The sequence below is a fragment of the Thunnus maccoyii genome, chromosome 10, assembly GCF_910596095.1.
Source record: "Thunnus maccoyii chromosome 10, fThuMac1.1, whole genome shotgun sequence".
Lineage (NCBI taxonomy): Eukaryota > Metazoa > Chordata > Actinopteri > Scombriformes > Scombridae > Thunnus > Thunnus maccoyii.
Window position 1 is genome coordinate 31,843,562 of NC_056542.1, and position 14,136 is coordinate 31,857,697.

Genomic DNA, 14,136 nt, shown 5'->3' on the forward strand with positions numbered 1-14,136 from the left:
CCTTTAAATTGCTAAACTTGTGCAAAAGTGTATCCTTCTGTAATACTGAAAACATATCACAATATTTTGATCTAATTCCTCAAACTGTTTAGCTTTCCTCATCCTCTAGAGTCTAGTCAAGTCAAGTCAAATTTTTTTATATATGGCACATTTCATATGGCAGGCGTAAACTCAGTGTGCTTAGGGGGCAGTAGAACAGTGGATGTGCCTGGCTGAAGGGCTGTAGTTAGCTAAAAACATTAGATTTCTTCATGTCAAAGCACCCTATTTCTACCAGAGAGGAAAAGGTAGTTTATAGCATATGCTGAAATCCATCACATTAGGATGCAATACATGAATGCAAGGACTGACATCATGCCTACGGTAGAGATAGCACAACTGTATAGCAAACTCCACCACATAACAGGCTGGCATGACGCTTTTCACTGTTGATATGGTGAGTACACTTTGTAATCATAGACAGGAAATTACATGCACAGGCATGCAATCAGTTCCAATTCAGGATCTTTTTACACTTAGCATTTCAGCTGAATGCAGGTTAGCTATTCTGTGATTTAAACATCTATTACAAACACTGCATACCTTTCAATTAAAACAACTGTTCTGTTTTTTACTTTCATGTGTGTTCTCTGTGACTAGCAGCGTATCCAGGTATGTCATTTTTAGCTGCAGGCTGTCGGTGCAGCTCAGGGTCAAGGTTGTCTCTTCCACCGCATCGCACACAGCATGTAACGTTATCCACTTTTGTCTTCTTTAAAGGCTCAGTTTTTTGGTTTGGCAGCTTATAAAAACTTAGTTCTTGGTTCTTTATCCTGCAGGTAGTGCATCCCACCACACAGCAGCTTTTAGGCATTTTTCTTTTGTTTGCTAACAGACAGAAGTGACAAGGAGGCATCTTCATACAATATAATGTCAGTGGAGAGCAAGAAATTGTTTTCCCTCGGGAGTGGTTGGGACCTAATTGCGCTCTGTCTCTTTGGTTGAAAGGTAGAGGTTGAGCCAGATCTTGCAGGAAGGACAGAGGCTGATTGGTTGTCTTGTTGTTAAATGGCGGAGGCTGACGTGAAGCCATACGGAATGGAGGGGGTTAGGTAAAGTTGTGGAAGGAATGTTGAGGCAGCGGTTGTCTTGGGTTGTAAAGGCGTGGAGGTTGGACTGGTGCTTGGTACAAAGGTGGATGTGGGGAGTGATTTGACCTTTCAAGAAACTGTGTGAACGCTCATGTTGTGCTGTTGCATCCTCAAGTGAAGCTCGGTGTCATCTGTGTTGAGGGCACTGCTAATCGTCTCAGCAAAGACTTCAAGTGTTGTTTCCATTCTGGTCTTTCTTTTTCTGACCTTGCCAGATGTAGTTGTAAGACGGAGGAATATGTGTTTGTTAAAAGCTATTGTAGCAGAATTACCAAAAAAAAGAATATAAATAAAAAAATAGTTAGGCCTGCTAATTAGTGGAGGATAGAGATGAGCAGAAAGAGAATAGTTAACAGTAATACAGTGCAGTATAAGATAATGACATAGTGTATTATCTTATACTGCACATAAGATAATGACATAGTGTATTCTCAGTACAGAATACAGTAGTGTGACCAAGGGGCCATTGCCCCCCTCGCCCACTTTACCCTCCTCCAACATTCTATTTAAGTCACGAATCACTGTATCCACTCAAATGCCCCTATAGTGCAATACTAAAAAGATGCAGGAGGTTTTCTATGAATCACAGGAAATGACTCAAAAATAAAAAAAAATGTATCATCTTTCATTGTAGTAATTGATGTATTTTAAGGTGAAATGTAAGGTATTTGATATTACTTATAATTAAAAAGAAACAGGTTAGATAGACTAAATTGAAAACACAGGCCTCAAACTACAACCTCAGTGCAACAAAAGTGATGACACCTGTGACCATCTGTCACCACTGCACCTTTTGTTAGAATGTGCAGTGGCCGTCCTTGAAAAATGACGGCATACACAATTCCCTATTTACACATCCTTGACAGACAGACTGGCAAGTGCTTCTGACTTGTCACAAGAATTATCTGTGCAAAGTGGTGTTTCAGTGACTGCTCAAACAGTGCGAAGGACATTGCATGAAGTCAACCTCTACAGACGACATCCAAGAAGAAAACCATTGCTTACAAAACGGCACAGAACTGCAAGATTAAACCTTGCCAAAGAACATGAAAAGAAGCCTGATGAATATTGGTGGCTCATTCTTTGGTCAGATGAAACCAAAATAAATTTGTTTAGATCAGATGAGGTCCAGCAAGTTTGGCATGGACCTGGCCAGGAGTGACTGCATTGTGCTGACCATGAAACATGGAGGTGGGAGTGTACTGATATGGGGCTACACGAGTGCAAAAAGTGTAGGGGAGATGACATTTATAGATGGCACTATGAATGTAAGTTTGTATACCCAAATACTGAGTGAAAAGATGACTCCCAGTCTCAAGGAGGTTGGCATGAGAGGATTTTTCTAACATGACAATGATCCAAAACACACTGCAAAAATCACATAAGAGTTTTTTAAGAGGAAAAAAGTGAAAAAAATTGAGCCCAGTCACCAGAATAAAATGTTGGCAATGTACGTTTCTGCAAACCACAGATACGTTTAATCTCTAAATTTCAATATGTTTAAGATGTAGCATATCAACATTTCTACAATACGTATCACAGGGAAAGTAACATAGTTCAGATGACATTTATATGAGGTCACTTCCACGTTAGGAGGAGGTGGGTTGGGTGGTTGGCTAGAAGATTAGTTGCATAGCATGAATGAATGACATCTCTCCACATATTTGCTCTAGACTGGCATCATCCATGCCCAGGAGGATCCAATCTGTTCAGAAAAATAAAGGTGGGCACACAAAATATTAAAAAATAAGAGTGGAGTCTAACTAATGAAGGATGTGCTGACTCTTGTTGCAGTTCATTCTTAAATATAGACCTTTCATTACAGTTTATTTAATCAAACATTCTGTTTTTCAAATGGATCGGCTTAATCCTTCATGGGTTTTGTCTAAAAACAAATAAAAATTGTATTAAATTGTATTAAATTCCTTGTATGTGTAAACATACTTGGCCAATAAAGATGATTATCTAGATGATCCTCTAACAAATGTGAGAATATGAGGCCAATAAGCTTGTTAAATTCTGACCTTAAAATATAATAAAATTTTTGCAAGACGAATACAAAACTTGATGCCAGGAATTATTGATAGAGACCAGAATGGATTTATAACTGGAGGGCAGGGCTTTCATGGTGTTAGAAGAATATTAAATATTATAAATAACGGCAAAGAAACCTCAGATACAGCTCTTCTATCATTGGATGCAGAGAAGACCTTTGAAAGGGGTTGAATGGCCCTCTCTGTTCTATGTTCTGGAAAGGTTTGGGAAGTAAGTGGAAGAAAGTAGGTTCATCTGATATATAAAAAGCCAACAGCAGAAATTTTGACAAATAGGAATATTCCACAATCAATTGATATTAAAAGAGGCCACTGCCGAGGTTGTCCACTGTTCCCATTGATGTTCACTTTAGCAATTGAACCTTTTACAATAGCAGTACAATTACACCCACAAATTTACGGATTAACAGCTGGACAGAATGAACACAAGCTAGCGCTGTATGCTGATATAAATTTATTTATTACGAAATTAAGCAAATTTTACTACAGTTAATAAAAACATTTGGCGATATTTCAGGCTATGCAGTGAATAAAACAAAGTCAGCAATATTACTTCTTAGCAAAAATGAAAGCAGGAACCCTAATTCTGAAGTGATCCAATTTAATGTGGCAGAATAATTCACCTACTTGGGGATTCAGATTGTGCCAAAGATAGAAAATGTTGTTAGTGCTAACTATCGACTTTTGATTAAAGGAATTAATAACTCAATTGATAGATGGACGTCCCTACCTGTTTTTGTAGAATGGTAGAATTAATATTTTAAAAATGAGTGTTTTACCAAAGTTACTTTATCTTTTTCAAAACATTCCTCTGCCACCGCCGACAGATTTGTTTTAAAAAATCAAAAAATTATTTGTGGGATTTATTTGGAGCAATAGCATTACCATTTGATCGAGGGAGCCTAAAATGTCCAAACTCGTTGTATTACGGGGCTGCACTGCTGAGGTCCTTTATGTTCTATTTCTCGACAAATGACACTCCCCATTGAACAGAAATGGAATCCTATGATCTAAGACTGTCTCTTCCCATGTATATATACTCTGACACAGAGAAAAAACTAAAAAGGCAGACTGGCAATCCAATTGTTAAACACGTGATTAAAATCTGGTATGACATGAGAAGGCATATAAAAGAACCAAATTCTTTGCCACAATATAGCCCAATACAGGGTAATCAGTTTTTATACCAGGAAGAACAGATGCTACATTTAAACTCTGGGCTTCTAAAGGGCTTGAATTATGATGTCTTTTGAAGAACTGAAGTGTAAATCTAATCTGAATAGAAAACACTTCTTTAAACTTCTACAGCTGAGAAGCTTGGTAAAAGTGAAATAAAATGATACACTTATGAGACCTCCGCAGTCACTTATTGAAATGTTGATGACAAAGGACTGTTTAAGAAAGGGCATCGTATCACAGTTTTATAATCTGCTCACATCCTGCTCATCAGAGTTGACTCTTTAAGCTAAATATTTAGAGCGAAGATTTGGGAACTGAAATCTCAGTAGAGGATTGGAAATGCTGCCTGTGCTGCAATTCACACTCGGACAGTAAACACGCGCCTCAGATTAATACACTTTAACTGGTTAATGAGAGTTTATGTAACTCCTGAAAAATTAAATCATTATGATAAAAAATATACTAGACATATGCACTAAGTGCACAGAGGCTAAAGGAACACTATTTCACTGCATTTGGCAGTGTAGAAAGATTAAAGCGTTTTGGGAAGAGGTCAGAGAGTCATGTGAGAAAATTATTTCCGAACAAATTCAGTTGGACCTTAAATTATTTTTAATTGGCTTATATCCATAACATAATTATGATAAAAATGAATAAATATTGATGGACCTAGGAATAGGAATAATGCTTGTTGTGGACCATGCAGAATTTGTTTTTGTCTATTGTATCCGCTTTCTTTCTTCTTCTCTTTCTTTTGTGGAGAGGATTACCAGTGTTAAATAAATGGAGTTTTTGTTGTTGTGATTGTTGTTCTTTAAAAAATAAACAAATAAATTTTAAAAATTCCCTCTCTCACCCCCCTCCCATGGGGGGTGGTGGTGTGTCTTCCTCAAGCTCGGGTCCACTACCAGAAGCCTGGGAGTTTGAGGGTTCTACACAGTATCTTAGCTGTTCCTAGGACTGCGCTCTTCTGGATAGAGATCTCAGATGTTGTACCTGGAATCTGCTGGAGCCACTCTCCCAGTTTGTGGATCACAGCCCCCAGTGCTCCGATTACCACTGGCACCACTGTTTCTTTAACTCCCCACATCTTTTCTAGCTCCTCTTTCAGCCCTTGGTATTTTTTGAGTTTCTCGTGTTCTTTCTTCCTGATGTTGCTGTCGCTTGGGATTGCTACATCTATCACCACTGCCTTCTTCTGTTGTTTGTCGATCAACACAATGTCTGGTTGGTTAGCCATCACCAGCTTGTCAGTCTGGATCTGGAAGTCCTACAGGCGTGGTCATTCTCAACCACCTTATGTCTGGGACACACTGGATGCATGAGCAGCATGTGTGTATCGCGGAACCTCTTACTTTTCATTTCGGCGCCCATGTTAACAGGTTAGAACAGCCACACAGCCCTGCAGTCGAGGCTGCTGCGTCGCGTCATCTAGAGATTTGAGGTCTCGCCTATTTTCTCTGCGTGACGCGTACGGTTCTTAGCAGAAATAGACAGGGAAAGCGGTGGAAAGATAGGGCTGCCAGTGGCAGAAGCGCCGCAGCAGACATGCCTCCTGTGGGGACGCTGTAAGCGTGAGAGACACAGCAGTTTAGCACACGTACTGCTGAGGTTCATATATATATATATATATATATATATATATATATATATATATATATACAAAGATGATTCTGATTCTGATGATTGGAAGAAACCAGGAAACACTTCTGCAGTGAATGAGAAATAATTACAACTGCAGTAAAAAAGAAAATAGCATCAGCAAAAGTATCAGCTAGTCTATATGTTGGAGTCAATATTGGATTTTTATTTGGGTGAGGTTATGTGGGCATTTGTACTAACAGGCCAGTAGGGGGCAACAAGATATGGTGGTGGCCCTCAATATTAATTGATATAATACAACTTTGCACTTGGTGTTGGCAGTTCTTAGAAGTGAAAACAACTGCAAAAAAGGATATCCATAAACATAAAGCCTGTATTTCAAGACAGACATCCTCACACCTCTGCTTAGCTTCCTTAGCTTCAAGCCAACACCACCACAAACAGGTTTCAAGTTAGTGTTAAGTGTCAGGTTAGAACAAATTCATGCCATTCATTCACCACCGTCCAAATTGGGTAGAGGAGAAGCTGAACAATAGGAATGTTGTTGCCTATTCAGAACTACACTATAGATGGTTATGTTTTACTTTTGCTACTAGGTGTTATAACCAAACATGTATGTCATTTATTCACATGTAAATGCAGATACAAAAAAACTGATATTGATAATTGTGGTGTTTTTACTACCATGCAGTTTAACAAGTGAGTAAAAACACCGCAGGCTCTCAGACATAGCACACGGAGTCACTGGACATTCTGGCAATCAGAAAAATAATAATCCTGTAGCAAGTCCACATTTTTCTGGCCTCCTCATTAGAGTTAACCTCACCATGCAAAACAACACTCCCAGAATAGAATACTTTAAACTGTCTATTAGCCTGAATCATGTCAGACTTTCACAACAACTTTATAGACCTTAAAACAATTAAACCTAACATTGGTGATTTCCAACACATTATTACCTCTGATATCAGTGTGCTGCAGATAACTGTACTTTATTGATTGTGAGTCCCCTCCCCTAACCTGCAATCAAAACCATGGTGTGTGTGTTGGGAGATCAATGACAACCGTGGCAGAACCCTCCCTCAGGGACTCTGTAGAGGTCAGTACTGATGTGGGTGGTTGGTAGAGGAGATAATCTCTCAGTTTCCCCCCACAGAGTGTGTGTACGCATGCGTGTGTGTGTGTGTGTGTGTCAGTAACTGGCTGATGGGATACAGTCAGTCAGTTACAGGGTTGCTGCATAGCCACTGAGAAGTGTGTCCGTTGTTGTTCAAGGCTGTAATACTGCAGTTTGTTGCTGGATGACAGAGATGAGATTTAAATCCAGTGTCAGGTATATACGTGCATGTTACTTCTGTGTTTAGATACAGAAATCTCCTCACACCTCCTCCTCACCAAATGCTCAGCTTTTGAAAGCTGCATAATCCTACTTTTTATGTAACAAAATCAAGTCGTTGGGCCCTTCTGGTAAAATCTGAGGCTACATTATTCATCACACCTCACTATATAAAAATGTAGGAAAGTGCAAATGACAAACTGATGATTTTGTTTTTCTCACCAGTAGTGAGGCTATAGATATTTGTCCCATGAATAGTGCCTGAGGAAAGGTCACAAGGTCATTAAAGTCAAAATAGTTCATCTCATTGACAACATTAATGTGCTCAGCAAATTTCACAATAATATGCATGTTTTAGTATGAGATATCTTGTGTTTATGGTTGACATTTTGGCCTGAGGGTGAAACAAGAGGAGGGCTCATGGGGTGTTGAACATGGAAAGAGTTCACAGAAATCAGTTTGTTACAATCATTATGTTTTATGTTTATAGAGGTGGAAATTTTAGCCCAGTGGTACTAGAGCAATGACTCCAAACTCCCAGCCACAGACTATTGCTGAGCCACAGAACATTTGCACCAGCCAGTGAGGAAACTGTATGATTATTAATAAAGATAAATCATAATAATAGTAATAATATAACTTTACTGGCTATTATAGGCTGTTTGTGCAGCATTACCTGGGACTTGGCACAGTCTGCCTGTGCTGCATCTTTTGTCATCATTCCCTGTCACGCCCACAACAACAGAATAACTGAGAAATGCCATCACTTTGCATATGAGTTGTACTATGCATGTTTTAGAACACTTTTTATGAAAAAATAGTTTTGTGCAAGTTAAAATTGTATGAGTTTTGTCACTGTATGTCCACAGAGTTTGAACACAGGGAAAATATCTGTATATGAATGGGAAGAGGAGAATGTCAGTGTTCTGTTGATATAAGAACCATGCTGATTGAGCATCTAAGGTTAAGTAATGTCAAAAAATTTATAATATTAATAGTTATCACTTCTATTGTTATTATTTGTCTTTTATTTGGGAATAATTTAAGAGCATCTAAGTTTTGGCACTATAGTTTGCCACAGAGTCAATGTGAGTTTGTTGTGGGCTGCACATGAGCACTTTGTCTTTAGCCTTACATTCTGGCAAATTGTCACAATGAAAAATCATGCTGAATGAACTATTAGCTGTTCCTGTGTCCACTGTGACCATGAATGTACAGACAACTATCACAAGATTAACTCTGACACTGAAAAGAAAACCTGATGATTATGAGGCAAGACCATCAATTATTAGGAGCACCTGTCAACTCTAAACCCACAGATTGTAGTATGTTATTGCTTCGTACAAATCAATTTCCCAATTGTATCATCCCTGTGGGTCAATTTCTGAGAATGTAGTACTGTCTCCAAGTTTAAATCTAAAGTAAAAATCCTCTGTAATTAATTTAAAAACAAAAATTATTAAGAGACTGCTTTATATCATGTATTGATTAAGGCAAGGACTACAAACAGAGATACACTGTTAACCAGTAAAACTGAAAAGAAGCAAGAAAGTCATATTAAATGAAATCTCTTTCTCAAGAAAATAGATTCTAAGCTTTGGTATGTCCATTTGAGTGATCCATCTTGAAGGGCCATTGTGAATCCTGGTCCAACTCTATAAGTGAAAAACACACCCAACAACAGAGGTACATCAAGAGTAAAATGGCGCTGTGCTGGGTGGCAGCCTGTAACAGCAGCTCCCATTGTGTGTTTTGATTTTTTATCACTTGTCACTTTATTTTCTTGTTTGTGTGTGTGCTAAGTGAAGAGCGAAGAAGAGGAAATAAAAACCTTTCCAGAGATCATCATGGGGAACATGAGGTCCTTGGGCAATAAGATGGATGAGCTTGGCACGCTGATTAAGACCCAGAGGGAATACCGTGAGTGCAGCATTTTGTGTTTCATGGAGACATGGCTGCACTTGCACTTCCTGGACCACAGTGCAGCTGTACATGGCTTCAGGACTGTTCGGGCAGACAGGGACATTATACGGAGGGGTAGGAAGAAGAGAGGAGGGACTGCACTGTATGTGAGTCTAACGCTGGACATGTTAATGTGAAGGAATGTTTCTGTGGCCCGGACATTGAACTGCTAGCTGTGGGGATGCATCCATATTACTTACCGAGGGAGTTTTCGTCCGCCATTGTAATTGCTGTTGACATTCCTCCATCAGCTGATGCGGCAGTAACCTGCGACACCATTCACTCCACTGTTGCAAGACTTCAAACTCAGTATCCCAATGCTTTTGTAACCATTACTGTGGACTTCAATCATATCACACTGGACAAAACATTACAAACATTGCATCAGTATGGTAACTGGCCCACTAGAGACAATAAAACACTGGACCTCCTGTATGCAAAAGCTAGGAGTCCATACAGTGTCACAGCCCTTCCCCCCCTTGGCAGATCTGATCACAACCTGGTCCTGCTGACACCAAAATATATGTCCCTTTTGTCCAACGGCAGCCTGTATCCACAAGGAGTGTGAGGAGGTGGCACTGCAGGACTGCTTTAAGTCTACAGACTGGGATGTGCTTTGTGAGCCACACGGAGAGGACATCAACAGCATGACAGACTGCATCACATAATACATCAAATTCTGTGAACACACTACTTTGCCAGCCCAGACTGTACGCTGCTTCCCTAATAACAAGCCCTGGATCACCAGTGACCTGAAAGTAATTCTGAATAAGGAGAAGAAAGCCTTCAGGTTTGGGGACAAGGAAGAACTGAGGAGTGTACAGCACAACCTGACGGTGAAGCTGAGGGAGTGCAAGGAGTCCTACAGGAAGAGGCTGGAGACCAAACTCCAGCAGAACAAAGGGAGGGATGTGTGGACTGGAATGAAGGAAATCATTGGGTTCAAGGTAAGAGACAGACAACCAATGAGTAGCCTGGAGAGGGCAAATGAGCTAAACTGTGTCTTCAACAGGTTTAGTTCACAGCCCTCAGCTGTCTCCTCCACCACACATCACAGCTCCACACACCTCCACCACCCCCAAGCTTTCACCCTTTCCCCCTCAATCCCCCTGGTGAGCTCCTTGGACCTAAACCCCCCACCTTTGAAGTGCCTGTCCTCCACCTTACTGTGACTACTGGCCAGGTTAGGAGACAATTGGACTGGTGGAAGCACTGGACTTTATAAGAGCATTGGACTTAATAAGAGACACCACCAAGGCAAGGACGCAGGCCCTGACGGTATCATTCCCATGGTTCTGGGGACCTGTGACCTATCTATCTATATTTCTATCTACAGCAGAAGTTCATTGTTGTACTCAAAGTATATTTTTACAATAATAAGTGCAGGTGTATCTTTTGATTAACCATAAAAGTAACATGTATTTTCTCCTATTTTGTTGTACTATTGTATTTTCTGACAGTTAAAACTACATATTTGAATTAATTCAGCCTGAACTGAAGTTAGTCGCCTGGGTTTCGTTACGAGCAGCTGGGCCCCTGGCTTTGATATTTAAAACAAAATTGGCAGTGTTCACATGTGGGAAACCGATGAGGGATCATATTCTTGTCACAGCACTAATGACTCCTACTTTTTTCTGGCTTGGTCCAGATATCCTGTGTACCAAATATGATGCTGATTGCTCAAAATTTTGTAGGAGGAGTAGCAAAAAAACAGATGTGGACAAAATTCAAGATGGTGGAAAATCTATGAAGGAGCAAATAGGCATGGCTTATATGGATAGATCTGTCTGGATCCACAGAATCCAGGGAAAAATGATTCAAAAGTTATAGGCCAAAACGGAAAGTTTGTGTTATAGTGCCAGCATCTGGCCAATCAGTATAATTTCTTTTTGGCTGAGTAGTGCGTGAGATTTCCAATCTTCCAAGTTTGGGAACTGCAACTGTTACAGTTTCTGAGCCCCAGGTGCTTTTAGGGCAGAATTATAATAAGAATAATAATAATCCTAACAAAAATACAATAGGATTCCAGCTTTGCTGCTTTGACCCCTAATTAACACCACTACTGCAATAGTACAACAAAATAGGAGAATTAAATGTTGACTCTTAAACATTAGATCATCTAAAGCTGTATTGATAAACGATCTAATATCAGATTATCATATTGATTTATTTTGTCTTACTAAAACCTGGCTGTGTCATGAAGCATATGCGACCCTATAAGAATCCACTTGGGAGGTTACAAATGACCTCCTAATTGCATCAGACAAAGGACTTCTCTCTGTACTTGTCTTGTTAGATGTGTTAGTGCTGCATTTGACACATATTGACCATCACATCCTATTACAGAAACTGGAACATTTAATTGGCGTAAAAGGAACTGCATTGAGATGGTTTCAGTCCTATTTATCAGATCGATTCCAGTTTGTACATGTTAACAATGAATCCTCCATGCACACAAAAGTTAGACACACAAGGTTCCACAAAGTTCTGTGCTTGGACCAATACTATTCACCTTATGTATGCTTCCTTTAGGTAATATTATCAGGAAACACTTCATACATTTTCATTGTTTTGCAGATGATACCCAATTATATCTATCAATGACGCCAGATGAAACCAGTCAGTTAACCAAACTCCAAGCATGCCTTAAGGACATAAAGACATGGATGACCTGCTACTAAATTTTCTGCTACTAAACTCAGACAAAAGTAAAGTTCTTGTGCTTGGATATGTCCTTTAACTCCCACATAAAATAATTTCAAGGACTGCCTTTTTTCACCTAAATAATATTGCAAAAATCAGGCACATCCTGTCTCAAAAAGATGCAGAAAAACTAGTCCACACATTGATTACTTCTGGGCTGGATTATTGCCATTCCTTATTATCAGGCTGCCCCAACAAGTCCCTAAAGACTCTCAAGCTGGTCCAGAATGCGGCTGCATATGTACTGACAAAAAATAGAAAAACAGATCTTACTTCTCTCATTTTTTCTTCTCTGCACCGGCTCACTGTAAAAGTCCAGAATAGAACTTAAATTCCTTCTCCTCACCTAAAAAGCCCTTAATGGTCAGGCACCGTCATATCTTAAAGAGCCTAGTGCATAGTACCCTATTACCCCACTAGAACACTGCACTCCCAGAATGTAGGTTTACTTGTGGTTTCTAGAGTTTCCAAAAGTAGAATGGGAGGCAGAGCCTTCAACTATCAGGCTCCTCTCCACCATCATCCAGTTTGGGTCCTCAAGGCAGACACCCTCTCTACATGTAAGAGTAGGATTAAAACTTTCCTTTTTGATAAAGCTCATAGTTAGCTCATAATTTCCATTTTCCTAAACCAGTTGGGCTAATAAACCATTTCTACAAATTTCTACAAAGACATTATCATTACAACCTGGACTGCTAAATAATGAATTTACATTAATGTAGAGGCAAGTAATTATTAAATGAAAGAACATGTTGCTGTCGGTAAAATGTACCTTAAAGTTCTAGTCAACCTCTAGTTCTAGTCAACTCTTCTGTTATGTGATGATCAGACATTAGCTAAAGGGAACAGTAACTTGAAAAAGCCACTGTGTCTCAGCTTTAAACTTCTGAGACAAACTAACTACAACTGTTCAAGTGTCAGCGCCATCTAGCGGTCAAAGTAATTATGTCGGGAACAAAGGAGTAAATCAGGTGACATTATTATAGAGTGGCAAAGTCCACATAGGTAGGAGGTCCAACCTATGCAGAACTAGACCATAGCGTTGTCACATCATAAAATGTTCTGGATTTATTTTTCAACAGCAATTTGTAACAGTTTTGGAAGGCACAGGCAAATGATATTTTCTTGCTGATAGGGGCATCAGATCAGAAAATGCTTCTATGTATCTTTCTGGTATGTACATCATTGGTGCATGGATCAACAACGTATTTTGTATTTTAATTTGGAAGATTTGTTGGTTGTACATTGTATCTGACACTTTCTTACAGTGTACATGGCTGCTTCTAAAGCCCACTCCTGTGGTTTCAGACCTTTAGTTTTGTTTGTGCACACCAGTGAATACTTATTTTTCATCTTGTGTTTTGTTTGTTTGCACATATGGGAAAGAGAATGGTCCCTCAGTAAGGCCCTGTGTAGATAAAGGTGAAATTGAAGAAATTGAATAAGTCTCCCAGTGGACAGCCTGAAAATGTTTACATTTAACTGTGGCAGAGGTCTCTCTCTTTCTCTCCCCTTCACATGCACACACAGTCAGCCCTGGGTTGAGATGCTAATGGTGCTCCATGAGCCATTGACCTCTCAGTGCCATTCAGAGAGCAACCACTCACAGTGAACTGCTGAATAATACATTGACAGTATGTGGAGTACAAAGCGCAGCATCTCTGCATCTCTCACATGCATGTTGCATCTGAAGAAGTCAAACTCCTGTTCCTGTCTTTTTGCATCGCTCAAGTCTTCTCCACAAAAACATCCTTGATTGAAAATGTTGCAGTTGAAGATTTCAAGTGTTACTTGTGCCTGTGAGTTGGAAAAGAAACCATTTGGATCAGAAGAATGGGTCTGATCACTGTAGCAAACATCAAAGAGCTTTTGGATCCTCTCCTCACATGATCACATGAAAGGATCAAATCTGTGTTTTCAGGGACATAGAAAAGGACGGTGACGGTCTCCACCTTTTCTTTGATTTCTCTTGTAGTGTAGGGCACAAAAATGGAGGAGATGCTGATTTAATGTGAAATGTGTGCATTTAAAGTGTAGAAAAGGCATACTTTATTAGTTACTTTTATTTATTTTTAACACTGATTTCAGACCCACACTGATGAAAAAAAGTCTCAATTTGGAATCCAGGATGTGTCAGGCTATCCTTGTCTTGCAAAATAACTAGGTTAAC